Genomic DNA, 7,321 nt, shown 5'->3' with positions numbered 1-7,321 from the left:
AGGGAGGGAGGGAGGGAGGAGCGGCGGGAGTTATGGCGTAGTGACGTGTGATAGGCTGTTGTGGGAGATGAGGACCTCGCAGCGCCCTCACTCACCCTGCTGGAGACACTGCTGCCCAGTGCTTAGGTTTAATATATAATAGGGCCACTCTTGTTTACAATACTTCTTGCTTATATAATGTAACTTGTGTGTTGGGGGGGTAGTTGTGTGGGTGGATTGGTGGATATGTGTGGATGAGGAAGTGGATATATTGTTTCCCCACCAGGAGTTTTGTCAGTGGCGTGACGCGCTGCATAAGTCTAATTAGTTGGCACAGCATAGCCTCGGGTTGGTTTAAAGATTGATCCAATCACGTGATCGGCAGGTCGGTGCTATCTTTAGCGGGGGCGGTGGGGTGCGGCGCCCTCCTCTCCTGCCCTTTTCACCCATGTTATTGACTAACCTTAAAACCTGCAGCATGAAATTAAAACTCCATGCATATACTCGGTTACATGTATTTTGCACATATACTATATATTTTTTTACGTGAAACTAAATTAATTCCGCCTGAGCATCAAAGGGCGCAGCGAGGGGATAATAGTGACAGTTTTGCAGACCGGTCAAGATAGATAAAGTTGTTGATGGCTTTATGAACAAAGTTGTCGGCTCAAAGCTGCAGGCCCCGGGGAGGTGAGGGGAAATGAGAGGTAGGCCGAGGGAAGCAGAGGCAAGGGGCACGGAGGCAGGAAATTACGGGGGACAGGGCGTCGATATAGGGTATTGTTAACGAGATGGAAGGGGAACAACACTAGGACAACGAGAGAGAGAGAGAGAGAGAGAGAGAGAGAGAGAGAGAGAGAGAGAGAGAGAGAGAGAGAGAGAGAGAGAGAGAGAGAGAGAGAGAGAGCATGTAAGAGTAACAAAAATAACAGGAGTAGGAGGAAGGGGGAGGCTAAACACTCCAGATAAGATGAAGAGGGAAATGAATACTGCAATTTGTTTCACGTAAAAGGGAACACAAATTGAAGAGGAACGATGTTAAAAAAAAAAAAAAAGGAAACATGACAGAGGGACATCAGCAATTAGGAGATGAAAGAAACTAAAAGGAAGAAAATAAAGATGGAAAAAGGAAATACGGAAACATAACAGAAGAAGAGAAGGTAAATACTTAAATGAATTGATGTTCCCAGTCGCTTCAGGCTGCGGGGAAGGAGAAACCGTTCATGTTATGGCCTCGGAAATGAAATGAGAAGGGAAGGCAGAAAGGAGCGTGTGAATGGGCGAGATATTGTTCTAGGGAATAGAGGAGCAGAAAGATGGAACAGTGTAGAGAAAAAAAAAAAAAAAAAACACGTATAGAGATTGAAGTAGTAAAACATTGTATATATCAAGGCGGGAAGAGATGAGAAAGGGAAAGTTTGGGTGTTGTGTGTCGCTGCGATGGGGTGAGAAGGTGGGACGGGGAGGGGAACAGGTGGCGAAGCATCATCATCATTTCGCAGCAGTGTAATGGGGAGTGGAAGACTCGTGTGTTTGCTCAGGCCAGTCAGTGTGTGACAGGGATGCAGGGGCGCAACACTGCCCGACACGATCACCTACTCCACCTACTCTACAGGCATTCACACACACACACACACACACACACACACACACACACACACACACACACACACACACACACACACACACACACACACACACACACACACACACACACACACACACACACACTTATCATATTCAACAGTTGAGAGAGAGAGAGAGAGAGAGAGAGAGAGAGAGAGAGAGAGAGAGAGAGAGAGAGAGAGAGAGAGAGAGAGAGAGAGAGTTGGCAGTGTTCATGTTGTTAGAACTGTTTTTAGAATCACCTACGAGGGGCAGGCGATCAGAACACCACGTGTGGAAAGAGGAGGATTACAGGATCCTTCCCTCAGAACAGTGTTACGTGTCACTGCTGGCCTCTACCACCACCACCACCACCACCACCACCACCAAACTCCGGGAAACATTAACATTTACTCACGCCTCACTGACGATTTATTCAGACTGCAGTGATTCTGGCGTTAATTCACTTCCCTATTTGTGTTAGGCTATAACAATGTGTTTTTAGGTCAGATGATGACAAGCCGTGTGAAGAGAGGCAGGATTAAGCAGCCGAGTGCACACAGTTAGTTTTGTCTCTCCAATGGGTGTTTTGGGCCTGAGAGCAGATTGGCTATAGAGGAGCGTGAAGGTGGAAGTGTGAAGTAAGTGGTGGTGCGCAGCAGGAGTGACTAGCAAGGTTAACCCCTTTGCAAGGCTGAGCGTCGCTCACTTTGGTGCTGCACCAGTTGTTGAGAGCTTTTGTGGAAGGTTAGTTGAGGCCACTTTTTACTCCCAAGCCATTTCATGCTGCATTTATGCACGTGAGAGTAAATGCAGAGTGCCTGAGTAGCATTACATTTTTTATTTGTACTTAAGCTTCTTGCACACTTTGTTGCACGAAAACGTAGTCCTCACAAAGGCTCGGCTGGTGTGGGGAGCAATTGAAGTGGTTCCTGCTGACGTTTGAACCTGAGACGATTGCAGTTATATAAACGACAGTAGAATATCTTTATTATTATGGCATTTACGACACCAACATTGTGTATATTCATTTCAGATTTCTAGAAACATCGAAAGGTAATGCATTTACTGTGTGCAACATCCCTGGCCGCTGCCTTTCCCAGTGTGTCCTTCCCTGAAGCAGTGGACAGGACTGGTTGCAGGGCAGGACAAGGGAAGGCAAGCAAGAGCTTCATAATTATTATATGACATTTTTTAGACTATCTTAAACATCAGTTCTTTGTTTACTTAAGAATACTTTTTGAGATCTAAATGTAAGTAAACAGAAAGTAAGTAAAATATGGATTTAGCCCACACTTTCCTCACATTTATCTTTATACCCGCCTCCAGACACTTTCCTCTACCATCCTACACTGTTTGTCATCGGTGGCAATATTTGTCCGACACTCTCCGTGCTTCCTCACTAGTGGGCGGGATTGGGCGTGCGCCGGCGTACAGGACAACGGTTGTATATGGGTCGTTTGTCTGACTCGCTCCCTCCCTCCCTCGCATGGTGTTTTAAGAAGAGCGAGACTCGGCCCGCTGTCAATATCTATGTAAATCCACGCGTTGCACCACCCCGACTATTGACTCTCGCCCTTGACTCTCCGCTCATGCATTCATCGCCGGTCCATGATTACAAGTCGATCTCGCTACTTTTTTTTTTTTTCACCCTCCCATGTACACACTTCTCCTTTGTACAACCTCCCTTCCGCCCTTCCCTTCATCCCTCGCCCCTCCACGTGCCCACCTCAGGAGTGAAACAGGCGATAGCACTCTAGAAAAAAAGAGTAAGAGTGGCTTGGGTGGTGAGGGTTGTCCTTCCCCTCAGAAATATCTAGTGATGTGGAAGAGCCGCGCCTGTGTGTCCTGTGAGCGGAAATTCAATCGAGACAAAGAAAACACTTTCCCCATTTTGTACAGTCCAAATTGAATTAGTTCCTCTCCGAACCGCAAGAGCGCGCAGTCCAAACACCAAAAGAAAACACGGACCCTGGGACGCACTTCATATCATACCAATTGGCTAAGAATTCTGCGACGCTTGTTAAGTATTTACCAGTGACGGTGGTACTGGTGATGGGACCTGAGTGAGGAGGAGGGGTATGGTGGTGGTTGGAGAGGAAGGGGGGTACGTTGGCTTGTCGCTGCAGACATCCCCTCCATCTTGAAAGGATAATATTGACACTACGAAGGTAATGCTGTCTATTGCATTACTGGAGGCTGGCGGCGCTGTAGTGTTATTGTTGTGGGGACTTTGCATGGACTTACATCGACACGGGAGGGTTTGGGAAGGGTGTGAGCAGCTGCATCATCGGCTGCTGAGGTAAATCAGAGGAGTGGCTGCCCTTGTAGAGTGGATTGATGGTATGGATGGAGTGGACGGTTTGTCGTAGTGAGTGTTAGTGGAGATAAGGTCTGAGAGTTACTTATGAGATCATTCAGTCTGGTGTTATGGAAAGTAAGTGAATACGTTAGTGGATGCTGCGTGGGCGGGGAGAGTGTGGGCTGAGGGGAGGAGTCTGGTGAGTAGAGGATGGTGGGTAGGTGGGTTTGGTGGGTCTGGTACATTTATCACTCTGCTGATTTGTGCTCGTAAAGCATTTATGTTTCAGCACTAAACACACACACACACACACACACACACACACACACACACACACACACACACACACACACACACACACACACACACACACACACACACACACACACACACACACACACACACACACACACACACACACACACACACACACACACACACACACACACACACACACACACACACACACACACACGTTAATAATACTAACAATGACAAAGGGCCATAAGTCTGGTTTGTTCCGATAAAGTGCTGTTGACAAGCGCCAAGTAATGAGTTTATATATTAATGGATGAAACACGTGGGTGGGAAAAAATGACAAAAGAGATAATACTGTAAACGCCGCGTGTATGTGTGATGGTAGTCATGTAGAAATAGCGAGGGTGAACTTTAGATAAATGAATAAATTAATGAATGAATAAATAAAAATTACACACACACACACACACACACACACACACACACACACACACACACACACACCTGGTAGCTCAGTGGTTAGAGTGCTGGCTTCACAAGCCAGAGGACCGGGGTTCGATTCCCCGGCCGGGTGGAGATATTTGGGTGTGTCTCCTTTCACGTGTAGCCCCTGTTCACGTAGCAGTGAGTAGGTATGGGATGTAAATTGTGTAAATTGTGACCTTGTTGTCCCGGTGTGTGGTGTGTGTCTAGTCTCAAGCCTATCCAAAGATTGGAAATAATGAGCTCTGAGCTCGTTCCGTAGGGTAACGTCTGGCTGTCTCGTCAGAGACTGCAGCAGATCAAACAGTGAATCACACACACACACACACACACACACATATATATATATATATATATATATATATATATATATATATATATATATATATATATATATATATATATATATATATATATATATATATATATATATATATATATATATATATATATATATATATATATATATATATATATATATATATATATATACAGTAGCGTAGTGGATAAAGTGGTATTCTTGGGATCGGGTACACATCCACACAGGATCGAATCACACCACGTACCGCTTTGAAACTATGCCAATTGTCGAGTAGTTTAAAGCTACCTACATGTCTCCATGGTACCCAGGTTCTAGATGGTCACACCAAAGATGCGCTTGGGTGGTAATATGGGCCTTAATATGGGTACGACTTTAAATAAAACTGTCTACGCCACTAGTGTGTGGAAGCTGAACAGCTCTTCATATACATACTGTTCTAGTATACCTACAGGCGCTATAGGCCATAACGTAATATATATATATATATATATATATATATATATATATATATATATATATATATATATATATATATATATATATATATATATATATATATATATATATATATATATATATATATATATATATATATATATATATATATATATATATATATATATATATATATATATATATATATATATATATATATATATATATATATATATATATATATATATATATATATATATATATATATATATATATATATATATATATATATATATATATATATATATATATATATATATATATATATATATATATATATATATATATATATATATATATATATATATATATATATAATGGAGAGAGAGAGAGAGAGAGAGAGAGAGAGAGAGAGAGAGAGAGAGAGAGAGAGAGAGAGAGAGAGATTATTCAGTATATTTACAGGACTGCAAAAGATGAACTTCTCCCATTCTATTTTCCCTACCAAATCGTTCCTCAAATTAATTAGGGAAAGACAAGCAGACACCAGCGTATGAATAGATAGAACGAGACAGGCGGACAAACAGGCACAGCCTAGCATGGGGGGGATACAGGGACACAGAGGACGGGAAAGGAAAATGAGGGCATAAGAATACAATGAGAATACATCAATGAACGATTATTGATTCATGGGATCGATGAGGCGCAAGAATTAGGGACAGAATTGTGCGCTCTGAAAAGAACGTGACGAAGGAGCAGGAGACAGTGGCAAGAGAAAGCCAAGGTCACAGAAAGAGCTGGGAAGGTGAGGCGTCATGACAGTGAAGATGAATTTCGAGAAGGTAGAAAGCTTGAGAAAGTTTTCTTGGTGGAGGTAACGGCAGTCAGTGTGAAGTGGCTTCCTACATTCTTATTCCTTCATTAGGTAAGGGTCGTTCGCTACTGAATGTGGTTTGTATTTTCCTCTCAGTTAAAATGTAGCAATGATCACGTTCTGCAGGGAGGCTCTCAACAGACTGGAGGGTTTGTGATGGAGGAGAAAAAAACTCAAAACACGGTGGCAGTGAACATGACATAAAGAGCGAACAATAAAATTGAAAAGAAAGGTCAAATTAAGTAAGCAGAAAAATGAGAAAAGAAATAAAAAAATGTACAAAGAGCAAATTTTGTGCCAATTTATCAGAACTTGGCGATAACAGTTTGAATAAATAATGTAAATTACAAAAGTATTACTAATTATTAAGTATTCAGAGAGAGAGAGAGAGAGAGAGAGAGAGAGAGAGAGAGAGAGAGAGAGAGAGAGAGAGAGAGACTGTTTTACAAGATAGAGAGTGAGTGTGGCACCTTGGCCTCACCGTGTGGCAGCAGAGGCTTCGCTAATAAGCGGTAACGGCAAGAACGGTGCATGCACCCACGTTATGACCGCCAGACACCATTACGTCCCATTTAAAAGAGATTATCAGAGGTGCAATGGAGTGGACTGGCTCGTGGTGCGTGACTCCTGCCTTGGGGGTGATGGGAAAAAGGGCGTCGGGGTGAGGGAGGGAGCCTTTTGGGAGTGGGGAGGGGATGACGGGGGCGATGGGCCAGCTGCGGGGGAAGGGAACAAAGGTGTAGCGAAATGGTAGAGATGTTCTCGTTGGCGCCGCCGCTGGTTGAAGTCAAACACGTGGGGGAGGATAAGGATATAAGGTGAAGATGGGGATGAGCGTGACGGCAGACGAGTGGCGGCACCGTAGGAACTACCAGATGAGGAGATTAACTAATAGCTTGGGTGTATGATTATATATACTTCATCAAAACAAGGTAATTGCTTTATATTAACGCCAGATATTCCTCTTTGATCAATTATTACGCGAGTGTCAACAGCTCAGCTAATTACTGGTCTCATCACAGCCCTGGAGCACAGTATGGTTGGAGGGGGAGGGGTACGGGAT

Source organism: Portunus trituberculatus, chromosome 37 (genome assembly GCF_017591435.1).
Source record: "Portunus trituberculatus isolate SZX2019 chromosome 37, ASM1759143v1, whole genome shotgun sequence".
Taxonomy (NCBI): domain Eukaryota; kingdom Metazoa; phylum Arthropoda; class Malacostraca; order Decapoda; family Portunidae; genus Portunus; species Portunus trituberculatus.
Note: the sequence above shows the minus strand (reverse complement) of the source record.